We start from the raw sequence: 25,834 nt of genomic DNA, 5'->3' as shown, positions 1-25,834 counted from the left end.
AGATAGACCTTATTTAAATACTTATGCTTGATTTTTTTTAATAAAAATCGTAGGAGCAGTTTTTGCAAAAATTAACCTTTTTAAAATTGGTATATGACAGGCACCGTTATTTTTTGTAAAAAAAAAATTATTCCAAACACCCCTCTGTAAGGGATCCAAAAACTATTGCATACCAAGTTTGAAGGAGATTTTACTGAGCTAAGTACTGAGTTAACAATAAAACAAGGCTTTAGTACCTATATCGCAAGTAAAAAGGGTTATAAAAATATACATATACCCAACAGGTTCGAGGGTAAGTTCACTCATAACTTCTGAGCCAACTTATCATTATTTTTCCGATGGTTATAGGCTATATAACAAAGCAAACTCATTGTGGCGCCCTCTACAGACACAAGTCATGAACTTACCTAGTTTAAGTTTTTTAATTTATTTTATTATTTAAAGTACATACTTTTGGGCTCTAATTTGATAAATTATTTATTTTTCCTGCGTTGTCGTCAAGAAAAAGAAGATTAAAATACCTACTATAAAAGGCGGTTAAAAGTGGCTTAAAGTGTCCATAACTGGGAATTGAAGACGAGATAGGCAAGGCATTAAGTCTTTTCAAAATCGAATATAAAATTTTGTTTATTATTTTGTGTCAGTGAATATTAAGAAGAAGTAAGAACCATTCTTACGCTTAATTCAAATTTAGAAAATCAAAGGCTATTAGGAAAGAATAGTTTGGTTTCTATGGACAAATATTTCTCGCCAATATTACAGTTATTTACGGAAAAATCGATTTTAAAAATATTTTTTTTTGTTGTTTTTTTTTTTCTTCAATTTTTCTCAACATTTTCTGAAATAAAAGTGTAGTTTTTCATAGTCTTAATAATTTCATAGTCTTAATTCAAAAATCAAAAATTTTTTTGGGCAACTTTTTTGATTGAAAAATAAGTTTTTTTTTCAAATTAAATTCTTCAAAAAATCCAAAAATTAACATTTTGTAAAACATTGAAAATGTGTAAAAAAAAAAAAAACATAACAAAGTACTTTTAAAACTGGTTTTGTTAAAATCCAACTATTTTTGTAAAAGCTAAAAATAAAAAACCAAAAAATCGTATTGTTGCATTTTTCTCAATGTTTTTGAGGTTAGGTATATAAAAAATTGGTTTGGGTTAAAGTTGTAGACCTTTTTATTATCTCTTTTCGATAGCAGGTCTACTTTGACAGAAATCGTAAGAAACCACGATTTTTAACACGCACCCCTATTTTCACCCACCCACCCCCTTTCCCCCAATTTGTTTGTGGGCAATTTATTTTTCAACTTTCTCATGTACCATTTTTTTTTAATTTTCCCACCACCCTAATGCTGCTAATAATTTTTTTATTTTCAAAAATTATTGGCACTGGTCTAATTCCGGCAACCCTACCAAATATGTTTATTTGTGTAAAGTGACCATTAGAAATCTCGTAGCTTCGTCAAAAATTCGAGTAAAATATCACCAAAATTTTCAAAGTTAAAGAAGGATTAAGACTTTGCGGTCTTTATATCGACTTTTTAAGGATATAGTATTTTAAAAGTGCCATTAAAACTTTTAGATTATTAATCTTCAAAAATTATAGGCTCATTTATTATTTGAAATATATTCTAATCATTGTCAATTCTATTCATTCTGACATAATATTTCATCCTAATTGTTGGGATAGGCCTTAAGCTGATGACAAATGCTAAACCCAACTACTTACCAAATGCCCAAATAACATATTTTACGGACAACAATGTGACAGTTATATCTCTAAAACTCCCTCCACCACTCTTTTTCACTCACATCACATCGTTTAGTAAAATTTATTTGGTCAACTGGTGCTGCTTCTTTATTGATAAATAAGCCCCAACTATACATTATAAGGGTTTTACTTTATATTCAAAGATAAATTTGAAGTATCTTACAATAAAGACTTTGGTCGGTCATGGTCAACTTCAAATCCCATTTATATTCACACAAAACAACATACTTTTGCACAAGAAAAAAAAACATTCGATTTATATTAAATACAATCCATGCGAACAATTGTCTTTCGTCTTCGTCTTTTTTTTATTTATGGCATTGGACCAAAGAGTTTGTCTTTACATCTTTACAGAAAAGTTTCTTAAAAAAGATTAACCAGTTTATAATTCACACACCAACAATTGGGAGTTATATGAAAAATGAAAATGAAAAAAAAATATAATCATTTTAAAGAAAACAAAAAAAAAAGATTTTGTATTGGGCTTTTATAAGCTTATCGTGGTCTCTGACAAAAACATGGGATATAATTTATCAAGTCTTAATGTAATAAATATATATCTATGGGAGTACTCTATAGGTATATAAATATTTTATACAAACAAAGGGATTGAAAGTAATGGGGCAATATATTTTGGGAAGTATATTTTTCTTAAGAAAGGTTATTTATGTTGTTTTATATATGGGGTATGGTGGAATGGCACAATGGTCAGTTTTTGAGGGTAACCCTTATTACGCAAAATTTCATGGGGAATCTCTTTTTTTTTTGTTTGCTTGCGATTAAGTGAAAAGCTATGTAAATTAGCTAAGGACAAACTTTTTTATTAAAAGCAGTCCCTAAAGGATAGGACAATCGGAAGATCGCTTTTGGAAGTATGACGTGTGTATCTGAACGGAAAAGAATGGGGTATTTTTGTACAAGAAGGTTTTCATTATCGGGTAGGTTGTGGTTGGCATGCACGTGTTTAGTGTCACGTTTCATCTTCTTATTGCACCTTAAACCAGAGCTTTATGGTCATTTAAGAATGTACGAACCACCTGGACAGGACGTTTTTGTGGAATTCATTGGCATAAAACTCAGCAAACATTCCCTTTAGCTGGAAGAATTAATTGACTACAATTGATACTGTGTCGTTGTTTAAAAACATTCATCAATATAATAAGTCAGGAAAAAATGAACTTGAAAAATGCATTTCAAGTTAAGTTTTACCATTTCATCTTAAATCCACTAATAACGTCATGCAGGAAATCTGGATTGCGACTTAATGCGCATGAGACCTTATCTTCTTTAAAAACTGGCGTTCCAAATCCGTTTGAAGTATACCAACATCATCTCCTAGGTTACTTACTGGTTATCGATGCTTTGACATGATTTTTCAGAGGAAAATATTAATGGAACTCCTTTTTTCACACAAATAAAGTTTATGATATAAAATTTGGTACAAGTTTCTGTGACTGACTTATTAACTCTGAAAAATATATTTGCACGAATCGAGACTTCCCACTATTCAAAACTGTTCCTATTTTTTGGAAACACTAGAAAGGCTAAACAAAGGCCACCTGCAAACACCGAGCCACAACATGTTGAAATCGGTGATCGTGCTAGAAAAGTGCCCAGGTTCGAAACTTTGTGATGGAGATGAAGGATATCTCAAACAGGTCCAGCAGCTTGTATCTGGTTTCGGTAGCAATTCCGTCACTTGAATTTAATTATCCCAATTCAGCAATTTATATTTACCCAGTAAAAACTGTATCTCCAAGAAGGATTGGATATGCCAAAGTAGCCCAGGGTCGATAATTTTTAAAATAAAAAAAAATCATAGTAGAATAAAACCCATTGGAAAAGGAGGTGAATATGATAAAAATGAAAGGAAAAATAAATTACGGACAAGCCGAGTTCGGAAAGTGGGTGGGTTGAGTTTTTAATTATAAAAAAAAAGGGTATATCTTGATTTCCGGCAAAACTACAAGTCCTATGGAAAAAAGTTGTATGTCAAAGTTGTAGGTAATAAAAAGATCTACAACTTTTGTGAAAACAATTTTTTGATATAACCTCAAAATTTAGGTGAAAAATTTTTTTCTATGAAATTTGTTGACAACATATCTTTTTATGTCTAAAATACACTGTAATTTATTTGATTTAAAATATTTATTTTTTCATCTTATTTTGACTTAATATCAAAAAAAAAACTCCCTAATTTTCAATCGAAAACTCACGTGTCAAAATATCAGTTTTTTTTTTCAAAAAGTTGGTAGGCATTTTGTTCGTTGAAATATCTACTTTCAGATGGTGAAAGAAAAAATTTACATTAGTACACTTTCTTGGAAAATGCAAAAAGCTTGAATTCGAAATTTTTTTTACCATTATTTAAAATTTTGGCCTATTTATTAAAATTTACACCTTTATTACTCAAAAACAATACGATTTATAAATGCAACATGATTAAAAATAATCTAAACATAATATATATATGGATTTCCCGTCGTTCAAAATAACCCTAATTTAATTAATTCATGGTTAACTTTAAACTAACATGGAATATCTTCATTTTAATTTCTTGGTATCAAAATGGTCCTTTTGCGGTCTTAAGACTTTTTAACAAACAGTTAAGTTTAACCTTCCCTGAAAAATCAAAAACAATCGACAGGTTCAAACTAGAGCTGGGCAAATCGTTCATTTCAAAAGATCGAATCGTTTAAAGATTGATTTCACCAAAGATTCGGTCTTTTCTATCAATCGTTCTTTCGGTTATTTAATCGAAACCATTTCTTTTTCACTCATTTCGTTCTGACAAATGAGAGAAGAAACAAGAAATCGCGTATAACCTGAAATATTAACATTTCAATGCAACCATATAAAACAATTTTTCGTTTATATTTTCTATGAGAGTTTTTTTTAAATCTAATTATCTCCGCTTTTTTTTTTGAAAATATATTTTAGGAAAATTTTAATGGTAAATTTGATTATTAGTTAGGCCCTATGTCTCCGCCAAGTTCAAAACGTCAAAATAGATACATCAAAAATAAAAAGAAGTCAAGGGCAGATATTCGATAGAAATTCCCAATTGAATCCGATTCAATTCAAACTCTGAACTTGATTATATAAACTTGTATCAGTTGTATGCATTGAATCGAAATGATGATTGAGAATGAATGGAATGAACGAAATCCGAGTTCTGAGAGATTTTTTAGATGATTTTTGATTGTGAACGATTTGGATGAACGAAACGTTCTTTTCCACTTCGTGGTTTTTGATTGTAAACGATTTGGATGAACGAAACGTACTTTTCTACTTCGTACTTTCTTATTTTATGAACGAGATTGATATAAGGATTGATTGATTTGGTTTATAGTGATTGCAATCACTCAGAATTTTCGGTGAACGGGTCAAAAAGACCGAATCAATCACGATTGACACAGCTCTAGTTCAAACTCAGTTTCATTTGGATTATTAAGAATAAGCGATCGCAATTCATTATAGAAGTGCTCGAAAACTTTGTCGATTAGATGACAGTTATCAGATATCCAATCTTGCTTGACCAAGCTTATGATGGTTCAAAAGCTAAATAAAAGTAGTTATCCATTCAAATTCTCTCAATGAGATTTAATGAAATTGAAAAAAAAAAACATTTTTAATGGATTTATTCCTTATTTATTGGGGGTTGAAAACGGTATGCATTAAGTGAGAAAATTGTCCTGTCAGTTTGACTTAACTTATTTATAAACTCAAAATTGTCAGTTTTTATAACATCGTCTGGTTCGAAAACTCTTACAGAAGTTCTAACATCCAATCTCAAATTTTTGAGTAAGCTTAAAAAAAAAATAACCCTTAGAGAGGAGAAGAAATAAAATCAATCAATGCAAAATAACAATCATAAATGAAAGTCTGTACCATTCCGCCGAAAAAAAAACTCCTCAACTTCAGACATTCAGATCGTGTGCGAAGGTTAAATAAAAATTCAGTATATTATACCGCACCATCGGTTTCAAAACTTTGTTCAATTTTCTTTCATGAATACAAAGTTATTCAAAACAATTGAACTCATAAATTTATATTCGATGTTTTTTTTTCTGACTGCGTTCTCGTTCTCTTTCTCTTATATATTTTTATTTTATTATTTATGACCTCATTTAAATTTTAAAAATGCATGCTAATGTCGAAATAAAAAAAAAAAATCACATCTCTAATGTTTGTTTGAATTCATTTAGCAAGGCAACGTTTGTTGGGGATCTACTCTAATACACCCCTCAACATGATACACACTCACACTCACATAGAAAGATATTATAAAAACGGATGTCGGCGAACATGAGCGAAATCTTCGGATCACCCAGGGTAACGAGCAGCTCTTTCTAGGGATTTGGTTTCCTGTTTTTGCATAATTTATTACTTTTGTGTTGAAGGAAGTTGTTGCTCTGTCGTTTCCTCTCGCTAGAAAAAAAAAAAACTTAATCAAAATATAAAAAAAAAAAAACAATCCCCAAGGTAATAGTAGCACCATATTCTTTGTTACATGATAAGCTTTACGCCACTCATAGCACGTATTTAAAAAAAATCCTTTTTTTCAACTAACACCATCACACATGTGCGTAGTATACCTATCCACCACCTACGCCCATCTCTACTCCCATCTACACCAACCTAAATACCTCTGCCTCCTATTTAAGGACTTTTTTTTTTATTATTTTTTATTTTTACTGTTTCACAATAATTTAATGTTGTGAACAGCACAAGCTGCTGTTTTAGATAAACTTCAATAAGAATGCGAATCGTAAACACATTGTGATGCGAAAAATTCCGATAATGGCTTATAAAAATACCTATAAAAAGAAATGCCTTTTTTTTAGAGGGATATAGCTATGTGAGTGAGCTCTAGAGAGGATTTACCTGTGCCAAGTCGAAACGAAAAAAAAAAGCAAACAGAAAAAAAAGAACAGGAAAGCAAAACAAAGAGATGACGACCTCCTTGGTTTGTCGGCATCCTTTCCGTTTGGAGTTTTTTTTGTTTTGTTTTACTTTATGTATTGTAATATTTACCCACATACAATTACATGTAATTTTATGATGGCAGCGAAACAAGTTCCTGGTGAACGACGCACAGTGTGGGAATTCGCGAATTTAGCGGAATAAAATTAATAACGCTTGCATTTTAAATTTTATTGTAGTTTTTTTTGTGATTAGTTCATTGAATATGTGTATACAATCAAATGTAATTCACATTTTGATGATATTTTATTTAAGTTTTTGTAAAATGAGCTTTGAAGTGACAGGTTATTTTCACCAAAAAGTACTTTTTTTTTGAAAATCATAATTTACAAAAAAAACTTTTGAGGAATGATTTATTGTTTAATTTTATGACAAATATGAATAAAATAAAGAAAAAAGTTAATTATTGTCAGAATTGACTAGGTTTTTTGCAAACCGATATGTCAATGACGTTGTTTATGAACTAAAGAAACTATTCTCTAAAAGGCTACTAAGATACAAGATACTATTTGAAAGGATGTTTTAAAATATGGAGCTTTATTTATGCACAATCAATGTTTTTTTTTTAAATTGGTAAGTGTTCTGTCACGAAATTTTTCTGCCATACATCATCAAGGATATCAAAAATTCAAAGAACCGTAAACTTCCTGTCGAAAAAAAATCAGTTTAACTGAAATAGACAATTTGTTTTTACCAATCGTGTTATTCTTGTAAAATAAAAAGCCAATTTGAATTTATTTAATTGTTTTTACTATATGTTTTGTTTTTAATGTAAACAATTTCACCCTTACTAATTCCTTTTTCCACTTTTTCGCAAACTAATTTCATATGCAGTTGAAATTTCTTCAAAGCTAAATGAGTCTAAGAGGCCTTGTACTTTCTTCTCCTTCATTTTTTCACAGCACTCATTAAATGATTTTCTAGGTCTACCCACACTTGCAGAATTCGAAGGGGAAGGAATTTCGTAAAATATTTGCTGTGGTATTACTAAATAGCCACTGAGCCAGGAAGCATTTTTGCATTCAAAGCTTTCACGGTTACTGTTTTTTGACCATAACTGACCTAACTTAAAACAAGTTGTCCTCACAGACGCCTTTAATGATTTAACTGCTTCTTCAGAAAACGTTATGAACAAAAACATTTAAAACAAATGACATAACTGCCTCAAAGCGCTTAATTTTTATTTTTGAGACCCAAACATCAAATATGTCCTTCTTTGTTATTTGGAAAGACATTCTTTAAATTATATAATACCGAAATATTTTGTAATTTAAAAGGATGGTTTGCTAATTATTCAAACAACATACCACAATATAAAAAGACGAAAATTAATACTCCACAGTACATATACACACAATAACAAAACACAGCACTTATAACAAGTAAAATTAATTTTAATACCGATTTTCAAAGTATCAAATATCAAATTTTGTGAAAAATACGCGTTAATTGTTTTTTTTTTTAAATTAATTTATTTTTATTATTATAATTGGAACACCCTTTATTAGATGTAATACTTTTTTTTTATTAATTGATAGTTTTCGTTTTTAATTTTTAAAATAACTTAATTCTTTTTTTTCTTACTGTTAACTTTGAATTTGAACACCCTGTATTTTTATTGGAACTATTTTAAAATCAAATTCCCAAATTTTTTGAACACCCTGTGAAATAAAAAAAGTTTCTAATTCTATAACATTCTTCTTCTAACAAAATACCAAAAAGTTATTGGATTTTTACGGTATGCCATCATTTTTTTTTTTGATGGTCATTTAGAAAAAAAAAAAAAAAAATATATCATAACAAAATTGGGGTGTCAAATTTTAGTGATTCTTGAAGCTTTGCATTGAATATTGTGTCTAAGCGGAATAACGCGGAATAACTAAAGTTTTGCTCTAACAAAGGTACAAAAATCGAAAAAAAACACATTTTTTTAACTTCAATCACCAAAACAAAAATGTAAAACACCCTGTGAAATAAAAAATTACTTACATAATTATACCTTGATATTTAGAAAATATAAAAAAAATAAAACTTTTATTAAAACGCACACCAAACGCACGAGAAAAAATTAAGGGCAAAGTAATCTCTTTCACCAAATAAACAGAAAAAAAATCGCCAACTGCAACTTGGAAGCTATTTTTTTTTGTTTACATGATCCCCACCTATCAATGCTTTTGTTATCACTTTTTACAATCTATTAGCTTTAAGAAAAACCGGTTTTGGCATCAAACAAGAGAAGTCATTTTTCGAATTAAATTCCGCTAAATTCGCGAAATCCCACACTGTGCGACGTTGAGAGGGATGATCTCCCACTGACAACATCACATTATCGAAAATACAAAAAAAAAGAGCCAATGTCAGGGTTGTCGAAAGAGAAATTTAGTAGCATTTTGTGTAGAAATATATACTTAGGACTTTTTCAATAAGATTTAATGAAGTTATTAGCGAAAATGACGAAAACGTGAAGGCAATACTAAAAGAAGCTTAATTAAGTACCTAATAATAAATTGAATATACATACAATATCGAATGTCATGCCCGAAACGAAGATTGTTTCACCCAAAACAGTGGTAAAAAAAAATTATTTTTAATCATCATGGAAATAATATTTCCTATTCGAAAATCAAGTGTTTTGTTTTTAAGGTCACACCCGGAACATAAATTAATTGGATTTTAAAACTAAATCAATTATTTGTGCAGCTTATTATAAGGAACACCATGTATTTTACTTATTACTCAATTTGAATTATGTATATTGATATTAATTAAATTAAAAGTGTCACACCCGTAACATTAGTATGCTGATATCTATGAATTGGAATTTGAATTTTGTTTCTGAGTATATTAAATGGTCTTTATATGTAAGAATTGTAGATCTGGAGTGTCCTCTTGTCTAGGATTTTGGCTTTCAGTCTTAAGCTATGGCCCAGATTAATAAACTGGTTAAGGTTTTTCTGATCTTGATTCAGTTTTCAAAAATTTGCGTTTTAATCAAGTTTGGATTTTCATAGATCTCAGTGTTTCTGTTTCCGCAGATTTTGGCCTTCAGAGACTTTGTTTTTGCGGAAATTCAGATTTTCGGGCCTAAGGATTCAAATCTGGTAGATTTTTTGGATAGGCGTTTTACTTGCTTGTAACTTTAAATGGCAAAAATCGGAATTTTGGGCTTTTAGGAATTCATGATTGGGGAAATGTTAAGTGTTCTTAATTTTTCTAAGGTGTAGGTACATTTTTTTTTTTTTTTTTTTTGTTTTCTGAAATTTCAAATATTCTAATGCTATGAGTTTTTCTAATTACACTGGTCGGCAAAAAACAAAAAAAGTCGGGAGCAAGAACTCTGTAAGGTGATTTTAATTAACTTGACTGTGCTAAATTTAAAACTGTTAACAGATTTATTCCATCACGTCTAGTTTTTGAGCTCTGCTCATCAATATTTTTGCTATAATGTCCCAAAAAGGAATCTTGAATGAAATGTTTTTTGACGTTTGATCTAAAATATATATTTTTCCGTAAATTCCAAAAATGGAATATACTTCAAATCTACTTCAAAAAACCATAAGATACCTTAACCACCAAGATTTTGAGATATCAAACATTTCTATACCAAATATCTCTTAGAAAAAAAATAGTTTTGAAAAAAAAAAATAAACACATTTAAGACGATAAAATATGGCTTTTGGAGATTGCATAAGTAGTTTTGCAAAAAAAAAATTGAACGGTGATGTAAATCAAAGCCAAAAGTAACAACAAAATGCGTTTTTGACCTGTTAATATTCAAATATTTCGAAAACGTGACGTGCCAGTGAAATTTTAAGCTCTATTTTCGTTGCCGACCAGTGTTATTTTAACTTTTCTAGAATTTAACATTTCGGACTCTTGGCTTTTCCAAATTTTGGTTCAAAGAATTTTGCAACTAAGCACCTAAAAATTTTATACGTGTGCTTTTTTTAAGAGAACCCAAATACTTAATATTTTTTTATAATTTCTCGATATAATCATTTTGGGTTTTTACCCACATGAGGGTTGTTTAAAATTCATATTTTTCTAGATTTCGCCTGAAAGATTTTGACCTCATCTAGAATTTGTATTCAAACGCAAGATTTTTAAGTTCTTATAAATGAAATACAAACAATCAATGGAACTTATTATTCATATTTTCAATTGTACACAATGTTTACAATATTAATTTTTGGATTCCATGACTGCGGTTTTCCGAAACTTGGGTTTTGAACTGTCTTCGTTAATTTTTATCTTCAACACAATTCAGAAAAAAAATTAACTGTTCAAACAAAATAGGTAATAAAAATAAAAACGACAGCACTGGTATAACATAAACGTATTAATGGTGTGAGCATAATTTCTTTGCAAAAGCATATATAAAAACAAAACCAAAACCAACATACAAGATTAGGGACAAAATACATAAAAGGCATCCGACTAAAAACACGGCAACAATAGAAGAAGAAAAACAAAGAAAAAAAAAACCATACTATAAGGTGAAGATACCTTCTATGGTATTAAGAAAAAGACTGTCTGCTGCAGGCGACACGTCTGTCGAGGCCAGAAAGGATGTTTCACATCCCAATATATATATTTTTTTCTATTTCTCTTTTTTGTCTTGATCTCACATTTGGTGAGAATCAAGGAGCAGATTGAAGTGTTTGCTTAGAATATGTTTGTAGGTAGGTATAGGTAAAAGAAGAAAAGAGGTAGATATTTTGTTTCATCAATGCTACAGTGGTAAATTAATTTCAAGCACATGTTGCGGAAATTAACCATCAAAAGTGTTTCAAACAGAACAACAACAACAATGGAACAAAAAAAACTAAGAAGAGTAGAATGTATATTTACGTTCCTTAATGGTTTAGATACTTTATATATCCAAGTTAATTAACCCAAGATAAGTCAAAACATTGAATTCTTGCATTAACGTTAGAAGAAGAGGCAGGCAAATGATTTGCAAAACCATTAGACATTTTATTTTTATGATAAAATCATTTGTTCGAGGTCATTGACAAATTGCCTACCTAAGCTTAATGGATTTTATGTTCTTTTGTTTTCTTCTTTTTTTGTATAGAAATTGAAAACCATAGAGTAAATTTTAAAAAAAATAAAAGCAGGGTGATTCTAAAGCTCTACTAGAGTTCAACATTTACGTGGAAGATGGTTTTTAAAACAACCCAAAAAAAATTATTTTTCTCATCATTTTTTTTACTAATGTTAACAAGGAATGGAAAAGTCTACATTTTTAGCAAAAATGACTGCTGGAATAAATATATTATTTTGAAACTAATTTAACAGCAAATCCGAGACAGTATTTGAGTGGATAATGGTCAAAATCTGGAGAACCAACATCCTTACGAAAATTTTAAAAATTTAACACCTGAACGAAATCAGAAAACAAATAATCTCGAGGCAAAATCACAATATCACTTAAATGTCTAATTGAAAATTCCAAAATTTCCACCATTCAGATTATAAGGGTCTGAAACGAGAACGCAAAAAAAACTAAAAATTAGGAAAACCCAAAACATAGGTATATTTACATAGGTACAAAGAAGTCCTAGAAAAAAAATTTACGAATAAAAAAGAAAAAAAAATAGCTAATATTTCATAATTTGAGGATTTGGATCTTAGGAATTTTTTGCAATGTAATACAGCAGTGGGCTAGGTTGCAAGAAGTGATATTTCGTAATATAACTCGTCCTAAACAAAAACAATGTTTAGCCACATACACCATAATTTCCATTTTTGCTACAAACCAAGACCTCGCGCTTCTAGTGGACTTGTTTTTATTTCAACTGCGGAACAGAATGTTTGGAGTAGTCCTTAGAGAAAAATAATACAGGGTCAAACATCACGAGGTTTTTTTGATAATTTCCAAAACGTTTCTATTTTCCAAAATGTTCAATTATTGAAAAAAATTATTTTAAACACATTAACTTTTCAAAACTTCCTTATGTAAGATTTTTCAGTTGGTTGCTAAGGGTCTTAATTTTGATTTTTAAAATTATATCTTAGAAATTGGTTTTCAACACAGAGTAACATTTTAACTACTCCCAAAATTTTGCTACTCCCAAAAAAAAGTAGGTATACAACGTCAAAGACAACTACAAAGGGAACTTACAATTTTGAGCCAAGATGTTGTTTGAAAAAGAGTAAAATTGGCAACACTTTTAATATAAAAAAAGGTGCCTTTTGGTATGATACATCACGTCTGTAAGTTTTAGCAAGCTTAGGTAAGACGCTGAAGAGTAACGGTAAATTTTGGGATTTTTCGTTCATGTGAAAAGTCAATTATTGTATTATTAACACTGAAAAAATGAAAGTTTTTAACTTTTCCTTTTTTATAATAGAAATATACAAAAATTTAAAAAAAAAAATTAATCCAGACCATCAGATATGAAATGACTGTTGCAAGACCACCCATGGGCGAAATTAGAAGCTCTGGTAGCTTAAAAAAAAGTGAAAAAGGAGTTCACCGTTAATTCTTGCAAAAAGTTAAGCGACAGGCGTAAGTAAGTGATGATTCTGAGAAAAATGACCTCGGAGACTGCATTTGTACCTTCTACCTTGAACTGTTTTCTAGATCCAATCCAAAATATTGTTGGATTAAGTGCAAAATGTGTACCAAATGGTACCACAAAGCTTGTGCTGGAGTGAAAATATAGCATAATTGGCAAGACAGTTTTTTGTTAGATGTTTTTTCAAAACTTATTATCTTTTGTTCAATATTTTTTATTTTTTTTTATAATAATGAGAGTTCCTACAGTAAATAATTAAGTGTATAAAGACTTTATTTTAATTCAAAGTTGTTTTTTATTGGTTTTTAAGACAATCAAACACTAAAGGGGCGGTCTTGCCCCCACTTCCCCTATATCATTTATGTGCCTCATCTACTCTAAAGCTTTCTGTTTAAAAGAGTACAATTCAAAAGAAAGTTGTGAAAAAAAAAACAACTTTATCAAAAAAAAATTACAGTTTGTTGAACTCTTGAATTTCAGGTTTGGTGGCCAAATTTCTTCTTAACTTTGTCAATTTATTTAATTAAAGTCACCCTGTGTATTTGTTGCTAAAAAAAAAAAAAACAAAATGATACATGTCTATACTGTGCCATTGATAAATACCGACAAAGATGATAAAAGAAAAGAAAAAGAAACAAAAATCGAAGAAAAATGTGTGCCACTAACTTAAAAGGCAATATAATGATTTAATGATAAATGGCAGCAATATTTGAAATTTTACTGAATAAATTTTTTCTCGTCTTACAATAATTTAATGATGATGTATGAGATTTTATCTTAAATAATGTATATATTTCTTTTTGTTCAGAAACGTGAACAAGAATAACAATGAGCTTAATATTTATATATATAGCTAGTATACAATACATATTTATATTTCAATTGATTTTCAGCATAAAATTGCTTTCACATAATATTTTCAATCTATAAATGGCTTCATCTTTCAACACATATTGTGTTTTTTGCTCAGAAAATAATTGATTTTATTTGGATATCCAGTTAATAGGCAAGTGAATATATACCATTTTTGGAAGAAATAATTGAAATATTTTGTATTCATGACATTTTATTTATTTTGATTTAGGGAAATCATAATTTCTTGAAAAATAAATTCACACAGATTTTGAGAGAACGAGTTAACTTCAAAACATTTTCCTTTTTTACTTATAACACTTACTTGATCTTTATCAGATAAATATATTAATCATCAGACAAGTAATTTAAAGGACTAACCCAAAAAAGGAATACATATTTCCCCTTTTCAAACTTGAACTTGACTATACTCTCTTAAACAATAGAAAACCTTAAAAAACAACTCTTTGGTAGAAAACAAAAAAAGAGTTTGTATAAATTAACCCCCTTCATTTTATTTATTTCGTAATAAATATAAAAATCTAATTCATTACTATGCAGGATAGGGTCGTGTTGTGAATTCTAGCTACCGACTTTTCTCTAAAAATCTTCCAAAGAGGTTACAACTTGGTTTTATTTATTTTATGAATATTGCTCTCTCGTAAAAGAAAAGGTTATACCGCAATTCATTCTATCCTTTCACCTTTTTTTTTGTTTTTTTATTATTTATTTTCAACACCCAAACTCACTTGACACTCCTGTAAAATGTCTGTCTGTGTCATTCTTCTTCTGGTATTTTTTTTTTTGTTTTTTTTTTCGGTGTGGCGGTATTCATGATGACAGAAGGTTATTTAATTTGCATCAAAACGACAATATATCAAACAAAAATTTAATTTTTTTGTTCAATGAGATCTAAGGAAATTTTTTTTTCAAAAAGTGAATATTTTTCTTTGTAAATATTTGAACGCAAAAATTGAAGAACTTTTATATGAAAATTGCTTAGGTATATGATTATATTTATACAAAAATGGGGAATTTGTAAAAATTAATGGAAACAATGAACCACAACTATACTTGAAGTCCTGAATGGGTTTTTTTTTTTTGGTATATTTGATATCTCAAGTTCTACACTATTTCTGAAAATTTAGTTAGTCTTACCGCTGGAACCAACCTTTTCGTATGATGAAAAATCTTTAAAAAAGACTTACCATTCAAGCTTAGGTCTTAACAAGTAACTGTCTGCTTATAAGTGACTCTAAGTTTAAACACAAGACGTGTCACAAAATAATCTTAGGACAAACAAGCATCTTCTAACCTTATTGATCATTATGTGATCAGCCGAGATGTTTGAAATTGTCTCCTAGATGTTCGAAATAGCCGGAGTATCGAAATGTGGTTTTCCCGGGACCAACATCCACCTGCAGTTCGGAAATCTAAAGGAAACAACCAAATCCCCAAGTTCAACACTGATAGACTAAAGGATCATCGCCATCCATAAAACACCGTTTTAAATTATCTTATACATTTTATTTCTTGTATAAAAAGGTATTTTTAGAAAAAAAATTTCGAAAATCGTTGGAGTCGTTTTTTAAAAAAATAATTTTTTATATATAAAAATTTTCTAACATTTTTCAAAAAAAAAAGTTGGTATGCCATTTTGAAGAAATAATTAATTTACACAAAAAAAACGAAATTTCAAAATTTTTCGTGAACCCGTTTTCAAAAAATTGATTTTTCGAAAAAAAAATTTGAAATATTTTTTAAAAATTTGAAAATTTTTTTTTTTTTAAATTATTTTTTTAATATTATTTTTAATTTTAATATTATTTCTACTTAAACAATTTTGTATAAAAAATTTCGTTGAAATCGGGTGAGTCTTGTACGAGATATTTAGAAACCAAAAAAACCGTTCTATGGCAGTTAACGTTTATAACGGTACAAAAAATATTTTTTTTTTATTTCAAAAGTTGGCATTTATGTGTAATACTACACACAAAAATTTTAATCAATATCGTTAGAGCCGGTTTTTAAATATCTGGGGTCTATGATAAATAACGAAGGTACTTGTGATGACGATATCAATCATCGCGTAAGCGTAGGGTGGATGAAGTGGCGGGAAAATTCTGCCATCTTCTGTGATCGAAAAATGCCCCCTAAGCTGAAAGGAAGACTCTACACCGCAGTTGTGCGTCCAGCACTCACATACGGTTCACATGTTGGACAATGTACAAAAAGTATGAGAGTAAGTTAACGGCAGCTGAGATGAAGATGCTTCGTATGACAGCAGGAGTAACAAAGCTTGATAGAATTAGAAGTACGAAGATCCGAGGAAGCCTTCATGTTAAAAACACCATCTCCCAAAAAATTGAACACGACCGACTCAGTTGGTATTGCCATGTTCAAAGGAGAGATCCTGAGAACCCCGTCAAAAAAGCAATATCATACAACGTTCCAACACGAAATAGAAAGAAAGGTAGGCCTAAAAACTACTGGTACAAGCAAATGCAAAACCACCAGCATTCAGTTGGCCTTAGAAATGGAACAATACAAAACCGGGAGGCTTGCCGCCGATTTCTGAGGTCAACCCGGCGAACCCCACAGGCGGATCACTAGTGTGAAGCAGTTACGTGGGATAGTTATGATCCCCTCGACATCGAGATCATAACAGCGCCGAGAAAAAGGAAGAAGAAGATCGTTAGAGCCGGTTTTGAAAAAAATTAACTTTTGTATTTCCGTTATATGGCAGGTACCGTTAGTTTTGGTCATAAAAATAAAATTTCAATTTCCCCTCTAGGGAATCAGCCAAAACTGCTAAATACCAAGTTTGAAAATAATCGCTTCACTCGTTTAGGCTCGAGCTCCAGATAGAGACAGACAGACAGACAGACAGACAGACAGACAGACAGACAGACAGACAGACACGACAGAATTGCCGGACCCACTTTTTTGGCATTCTCCATCTTCGTAATGTCACGAAAAATTGTTATCTCGAGTTCGATTTTTTTTTTACGAATCCTAAACTTGCCCTATAGTACCTATATCGCAAGTAAAAAAATGATATGCCTTGGAACCAAGTCATCCTCTCAAATAAGCATTTGTCAAAATCCGGTAAGGAAGTATAGGGTTTCCAATATCTTGGGACTATTGTCTCCAAGGCGGAACCGAACAAGATATCAACAGCCGAATATTTGGAGGGAATAACTGTTTGAGATCAAAGGCTAAGCTATGGCCCACGGAACCCGAACCCGACTCAAGAAGGCAGAGAAGCAGAAAGACCGAGAAGCTTATGTTGGAAAACGGTCTTGGAAGTCATCCTGGAAGTTAAAGAGTCGAAGCGAACTGAATGACATCTCCAGAAACCAAACGCGAAGATTTTGTGGAACGCTCTAGCCCCCCTAGCGATCACCCGATCATGCAATATGTCTGAAGACCTAAGTAAGTAGGAGTAAATTTTATAGCACAAAACGCTGTTTAATCTGGATTGAAAAGAGAGCATTTCTTCAAGTTAAGCTTGGTATGTAGAAACTTCAATGAATATGAAGCAATACATTTTTATACGAATGGTTTGAAAACTAAGGACGAGTTCGGTAGTTCCCTAGCTTAAAGATGTGTAGGTATCATTATAATGTTATTTGAAAAATTAAAAAATATAAAAAGGCAGAAATATCTGATTAAAACAAGGATTAAAGAAAACAAAATTTAATAACATCCTTTTACACATAATTTATTGGAAGCATCGAATTATTCACACAGATGAACTTTGTTTTTCAAAGTTTCTTATCTTCAAAAAACCCATTAATATATTCGTAGGTAAGTAAACCTACTTAATAAACCTTTTTCCCATAAAATATTGATCCAGTTGTTGTTTTCAAAAAAAAAAAAAAAAACAAAACGCATAATTTATCTGTTTGCATTGAAAATTATTATGATGTAAGATATTTTCTATCCTTCCTGAATGAAAAAACAAAAAAAAAAATGAAATACCTACATTAATTATTGACCCCAAAAGTCAAGAGATTCTTTCCTTTTTCAAATTGTGAATGGGCTACTTTCAGCGTTTTCTATATATTCCAGACTCAACCGAAACAAAATACATACCATCAACCTTATAAAGTTAAAGTAAGTACACAAAGCTTCCGTAGTTAAGGACTTATCGGAAGATAACTTTGTGAACTTTTACTTCGAAATTAGAAATGCTAACGAAAATGACATCTCCTTTACAATAATTATTACGCCCTTTGGCAACAAAATGTTATTTTCTGATAACACAAAGAATCCCGAACCAGTACAGAACAGAATATATAAAAAAAAAAAAAAAAATATAAAAACGAACGAAAAATGTGAATCACCACAGCTACACATTGACAACCTAAATATAATAATCGCCAAGGTAATGTGCCTTACAGCCACTACCTGGACAGTATCTCACACAACCATAACGTAGCTTAAGCTCTCCACCATTATGTTTATCCTTAGGTATATTTTATATATATGTATGTATGTACGCTACGCACAGGTATGTCTTTATATATATCTATATCTTAACGTCTATAATAATACTACATGCATAATTCCAATAATGATATAATCAAAGCTTAACATAAGCATCCTTCAGGACACAAACCTTACCTTTTTAGCTTAGCCAAATATGTACTCGTATTTCCTCTTTGCTCTTCTCAATGCCAATGTGATATGCTCCTTCTACAATATAATGCGCGCTACTGTGCTGTGTTGAAGTTGCTGTTGCTCTTTACGTTTTTTTGCTTTTTTTTTTGTTTAGATGAATCCGAAAAATACCTGGAAGCAAAGATTGAGATAAACCTTAGAAAATAAACTTTCCATCATTAAAATTAGAGTGGGTTCTGTTTTTCTCATTTTTTTTTTTTTTTTTTTTGTTCATTTTTTGTTAATAAAAAGCCAATGTAGGTATTTTTCTTTATACACTCTATGTCAATTTATTAAAGACATAATTGAATTTTGTGTACTTTTTATAAGGCCGACGTAAAGCAAAACTTTAGTATTGAGGGTCCCGATTAGTAAAACACGTTGCCGTAGTAAATATCACAGGTTACCCGTCATGTTTGTTAGGTTTCTACAGTAAATATCATGTGTTACACGAATAAGTATCACAGTTTCTTCCCTTAAATATCACGGGTTACGCGGATAGGTATCACACAGCTTCTTCCATTAAGTATCACAGGTGGTCCCTGTAGATATCATAATTTTTCTTTTTAAGTATCACAAGTTTCCTTGGTAAATATAAAGGGTTTCCTAGGAAAATATCACAGGTTTCCGCGATAAGTATCACGCGTTGCCCCGTTATTTATCACAACTTATTGTGTAAGTATCATTGGTTACCTCATTAAGTATCACGGGTTACCCCGGTAAGTATTACAAGTATCAAGGGTAGTTTCAGTAAATATCACGAGTAAGTATCATGGGTTACCCGGGTAGATATCACATGTATGCTAATATTATGAATTTCCAGACAAAGTATCACAGGTTGCTACGGTAATTATGACGAGTACACCGGAAATTATTATGTAGAACACCGGTAATTATTTAAGTTTCCCTGTTAAGTATCACAGGTTGCCTTGGCAAGTATCATTTCTTAGGATAGGTATCACAGGTTTCCCTGGTAAATAACAAGGGTTATCGGGGTAGATAAAATATCACGAGTTGCTCCGCTAAGTATCACGGATTGCCCCCTTGTAAATCACAGGTTTTCATGTAATTATCATTGGTTGTTTGGGTAAACGTCAAGGGTTGCTCCAGTAAGTATCACGGTTTGTTCCGTGAAGTTTCGCAGGCTACCCCGGTTAATATCAACGTTTGCCCCGAAAGTATTGCGGTAAACACCGGGAAGTATTTTGTTATTGTCAGCGAAACACTACATAATATTGTTAACATTCTTTCAAAAAATTTCAAATATAAAATTAGAACCTTATTTAACAAAATGGTAACCTATTTAATTGACGCATAGTGTATTTTATTTTGTTAGAAGTAACGTTGGTCTTGTCGGCAAATGTTTGTTACCTTTTAGGAAAAATTTTTAATGAAAAACATACCCCAAGGCTGGTCTTTTCAGCAGAGTGCTTAACAACATTACATTAGGACAATAAAAGCAAAATGAAAAACAATAAACAAAATTATTAATTCAAGTTCTATCATCCTGTTGTTGTTTTTTTTTTAATTTTATTTTTACTTTTTTTCTTTGCTTTCCTTTTATTTTTTTTTTATTTTGTCTTATCTTATAAAACACATGTACTATGATACGATACATGTGATAATGTTAAGAAGAAGTTTGATAAACTTTTTTAATATCTCATTGAAAAAGTTTGAGCTATTTGAAGTTATTTTTCGGTCGAGTTAGTTATTTGTTTTATTACGAGAGTATTTCCTTTCGCTTTCAGTTTCTGTTTTTAGGACAAGAAATACAAAAAAAAAATAAAGTTAAGTGGACTGCAATATAAAATGATTGTCAGAATGAGATAAAAGACTTTGTTTTTTTTTGAAGTTGTTACGTCAAGTATTGATGGTATGGATATATAGAGTTTTAGACAATGATGATTGGAATCATTTAGAGAGTGGAAAAATTACTTTTTGTTTTATTTCATGATTCATGTTAAGTTGAGTTACTTAGTATTTTTTTTTTCGAACAATAGTAAGTTTTTCTTTTTGTTTCTGACAAAACAATATTAGCTGAAACAAACAACAAGGTCATTGTTATAAATGGAATTTACTTATTTATTAACTCTGGCATAGACTTTGTACAACAGGTATAAAAGTTCATGATGTTGACCAGAAATAAATTGATTCCCAATTTCTCAAAAGCTTAAATATTTTATTTTAAAATAGAGTATTCTTTGAAAAAAATTATTTGCTAATTTTTGTATTTTTATTTGCAATAACAATTTTTTTTGGTTCGCATTTATGACTTAAGTTAAAAGTTACGATAGATTATGTCAAAGAATCAAAAAAAAAATACTTCATTTGGTAACGGCCGGGTTTTCTGGTAATTCCCTTTTTTGGGCATAATTTGACAAGAAAGGCGCGACATAACCTTTTGAAAGTCGTCGGGGGAAAATGAATTATTTTAAAATGTATAGCAATTAATTCTCTTGATGAATTTAAATTAAAGGAAACAAATTCACGACAATTTTTTCAATAGATTTTTGAAATTCAAAAGTGGTAAATTGACGGAAATCATTTGATTTTTTTTTAATGCTAAGTATTTAAAATTTAAACATTAAAATAAGATCAAAAATGAAACATCAGTTTTTTTTCTCAAATGTTACATGGATTTATTAACTTGTTAACTAGTCAGATAAAAATTTAAAGCAAATTAAAAAATGAACAGAAGAATTAAAAAAAAATAAAATAAAAAATTTTATTTTTAAATTAAATTTTTTTTTTAAATTAAAAAAATTTTTTTTAAATCAAAAAATTTTTGTTTTAAATTAAATTTTTTTGTTTAAATTAAATTTTTTTTTTTAATTAATTTTTTTTTTAAATTAAAAATTTTTTTTTTTAATTAAAAAAAAAATTTAATTTTAATCAAACAAAATAAAAAAAAATAAAAAAAAATTAAAAAAAATTAAAAAAAATTAAAAAAAATAAAAAAAAAATAAAAAAAAATTTTAAAAAAATGTAAAAATAAATAAAAAAAAAATAAAAATTAGAAAGATAAATTAAAAAATTAAAAAAAAAGCAAATTAGAAACATAAATAAAATTTAAAAAAAATATTAATAAAGGAATTATAAAATTTAAAAAAAATATTAATAAAGGAATTATAAAATTTAAAAAAAATATTAATAAAGGAATTAAAAAATATACAATTACAGTTGATAGTTGATTCGAGTTAGAAGGAAATTCGAGTTAGAGGGATTAATTTCATCCGTTTTCTTCAATTTTTTTCATTAAAAATATTGAAAAAGTTCGAGTTAGAGGGAAATTCAACTTAGAGGAAGTTCAAATTATTTATTTATAAAAAAAATAACAATAAAAAGTTAATTATGTATCCAATTATGTATAATTGATAATCATAAAATGGGTGTTTGCTTAACAATTAAATATTTCCAAAAAAAAAGAATAGAGGGTAATATGCATCACATCTACGTCTAATGTGAAAATAAATAGAACTTAGCAGAAAATTGAATGAGATCCAATTTAAAGACTTCTTTTAAATTCTATTTTTTGATAGTTTTGAAATTTTATTATATTCAACAAAAATAAGCCAAAGTACAATATCAACGATTCTTTTTGTTCAGTCAAAAACTCAGCAAAAGAATTAAATACTATAAAAATTACTAAATATGTAGTTCCTCCCATAAAATTTATATGTCCCTAGGGAGCCATATATTCCTCTGTGTAACTTCACATAATTTATTTGTTTTTCGTTTGAATATGTACAGGTGCATTTATTTCGTGCTAAGTCAAGTATAGACAGAAAAAATGCTTAAAATTAGGTTTCAACAACATAATGTCTTAAGTATCATATTTCCTCAAGAAAATCTTGATACCCTAATTAGGGAGCCATATTTACACCTTCTTCTAGTTAATTAACTTTGAGTCAATTATTTTTGAAAATTACTCAACTGTCTCAACCATATTCTATTAAATCAGAAGGAGCTACTTCTACTTGTAGGTACCTATAAAACCACTTAATAAAATTAAGTAAATATATTTTTCGCCCAACAAAAAAAGGCGTAATCCATAAAATAGGTTCTTTACATTAATTTTCCAGCAAAAATCCTCATTAAAATTTAATAAACAAAACTGACTCCACCTCATCAACAAAAAAAAAAAAAAATAAGAAGAAAAAAAAAAATCCAAACAAACGTGACGTTAGAATTCCATGATTTCAAAACAGGCGGCAAATTTTCTATTATAATAATTATTCAAAGCTCTCATTCTCTAAGTAAGACCTTTTTTTCGTTCCTCTACATACCCACAAACCTTCAAAAAAAAAATTCAACGCACTAAACAAAGAATTATACAATTTACTTTGTGAATTTTTTTTTCTCGCACTAATGCTAATCGCTATTTACATAAAACGAAAATTAACTTTCAAAGGCAAATTAACCAAAGTACTTTTTCGTCTTCGTGGTCGTCTAAAAGAAGTAAGAGGAAAAAAAAAGTATACAACTTAACCTTAGACTAACGCTAAATCGTCGTTATACGCAGCCAAGGTACATTAAATATATTACACGTTCGCGTGCTACTGTCGCATTTGTTTGGCTATGCCACAAAAATTAGCCTCAGGTGTTCGCATAAAAGCTAAAGAGTTGCTGCCGCACAAACAAAGCAACGACATAAAAATTAATTGCAAACAATCGCTGCAAAAGTGTGGCGGCCCTAAAGGACTAATAACGGCACAAGTTCAAAAGCCTCTATTCTTTTGAGTCAACCAAAGGAACAATGTCATCTAAAAAAATGTCAAAGCGTTCGTCCGACCTTTTATGTAATATGTATAGTTGGAAAGATGAACTTTGTTTAGTGCGCTGCTGTTTGTAGTTATAGGGTTGCCAAGATGGTTTTTTATTTGTTCATTCAAATGGTATTTATCCTGAAGCCTATGTATATTCAGCTTGAATATATTCCACAATGCAAGGCTCTCGACCTTGAACTGGAAGACTCTTTGAAAGACCTTGCGGGCTTGAGTTTTATTTGTTTTTCTTTAAGTAAATAAACTTGTGAATAAAAAACACGATTTAAATATTTAAAATTTGCAAACTTGAACCATTAACATGAGTTGTTTTTTTTTACTTTTCAAGGACCTCCAAAAATTATCAAATTAAGCAGAGTAAACTTAAAAGCCTTGCAGGCAACCCTTTTTTTCTAATGCCATTGCTACTGACTCTGCTACTGCTAACTGCTGCGTAGCGTAAATAATTTTTTCCTTCTACTCTAATCCTAAATAATCCTTAGTTCTCATTTTTATTTGTAAATTTCCATTTACTTTGAAACTTGGATTTCTATTGAGATTATACTCTAAGTTCCTTCCCCTTTTATTTTTGCTATGTAGCCTTTATAATACTACGCGTGTGCCATTTTACGCAACAATATAACCATGAAAATTTCCATCAGTTTCGGTTGTCGCAAAAAGGAAATTCGCCCTGGTTAAGAGGGTATGAAAATTCATTAGAGTAATTTCTTCTTCACAGCATAGATCTACACCGTTTCCACCCACCCTTATATAGTCTCACGATTGAAGCAAGGAGGGGTTCGTCAACACTTCAAAATACAAAAAAAAAGAAAAATGAAGAAAAAGAATAAACTTTAGTTGGACAAGAACGCAACAATGTCAAATCGTTGGCGGAAAGTCATTTATCAAAAATATCATGACCCGCCCTTGTTGACATCCTGTATGATGGACTAGCAAAATTTTTGTTCTTGTTGTTGCCTGCGTGTATACTTAAAGTTTTGAGGGTGAAAAGAAAAATAAAATATATAAAAGAAAATAACAAAATATTGAAAATATATCGAGAGAGAGTTCCTCACCATATAATCTTCATAATCGTCACCGAGCTACCGACCATCTTCTTCTTTTCAATCATTCATGTCATCAATTTTTTTTTTTTTTGTGCACGAAAGGGACTTTAAAAATTGATTCTTTGCCTTCGTAGTTGTGTTGTGTTGGCGAGTTGATGGAACCAAACGACTGACAACAAAAATTGGGGCAGAAAAGAATTCAATTGGAAATAAGCCAACCAATATGCACTTTGCAGATTGTTTTTTTCGTTACCCTTTTTAGAACACAAAATATGGATTTTGATAAGGTTCTTAGTTAAAATAAATTGTATTTTATGAATGATGACGTAGAAGCAGCTTTTAGTGTTTAAAAAGTAGCTAGGTTAGTTTGAAAGTACAAACTGATAACGGAAAAAAGTTTCTTCTAGTTTTTTTAGATATAAATCAATGAAAAGTAGAACCCTGTATTCGACAGTGACAACAATTTAAAAAAAAACTTCAATATGAGAAGGCAGGCAGTCATAACGTTAGGAGAATACACGAAAAATGTTGCGATCAACATCAACTGTTAAGTCGATTCCTAGACAAACTTAAATCCTCTTTAGGGAATATTTAAGACATGACTAAAACGGCCACTTTTTAAAAAAAAGTGGGAAATTTACAAGAGTAAAAATTTTGTATTTCTTTCTAGCGCCATTTGTTTTTGGACAAAACTACAAAAATTGTTTTTAAACCAAAAACTAAACTTTCTGCATCATTATTATAAATTTTTTTTGTCGAATGCTATTACAAAATGCGTTTGAAAATTTTAACTTTTTGCAAAAAGTGGCAGTTGTATGTAGTTATGCCTTTAAGCTTCGAAGGCATTAGAAGCTCTTAATTAGATTGACCGTCATTTTAAATCACCGAAAGGTGATATATAATGAGTATGAAACCTTTAAAATTGTAAAGCAAGAAACCTCAAAGGTGGAGAAAAGACTGTTTATCTAATATCATTTTTTCGATAGTACATTCAGATATTCAATGAATAGAAAAGATTTTGTTGTTTTAATTTTTATGTAGCACCTTGTGTATTCAGTGGAATACAAATAACTTAAAGCGATAGCAACTATTTTTCTTTAAAACAAATTTACATACTTTAAAGGGGTTTAAACAGCAGTATTTTGTACACCAAACGATTCCAAACAAAAAGGGTTGATGATTTGTGTTAAAAAATTAAACTTCTTAC

The 25,834-nt window shown here is 29.8% G+C and overlaps 1 protein-coding gene across 2 annotated transcripts in view; it reads right to left on the bottom strand.

Annotated features, from left to right (window-relative positions):
- The window catches only part of LOC129909920 (uncharacterized), a 134,204-nt gene that overhangs the window by 75,406 nt on the left and 32,964 nt on the right, over positions 1-25,834 (bottom strand). For both annotated transcript variants that reach the window (XM_055987090.1, XM_055987091.1), the window contains exon 2: positions 18,762-18,929. The gene's annotated coding sequence lies outside the window, so the exon portion shown is untranslated. The remainder of the gene's footprint in view (positions 1-18,761; positions 18,930-25,834) is intronic.

Source organism: Episyrphus balteatus, chromosome 2 (assembly GCF_945859705.1).
Source record: "Episyrphus balteatus chromosome 2, idEpiBalt1.1, whole genome shotgun sequence".
Classification (NCBI taxonomy): domain Eukaryota; kingdom Metazoa; phylum Arthropoda; class Insecta; order Diptera; family Syrphidae; genus Episyrphus; species Episyrphus balteatus.
Note: the sequence above shows the minus strand (reverse complement) of the source record. Positions and strands in the feature narration are given on the sequence as shown.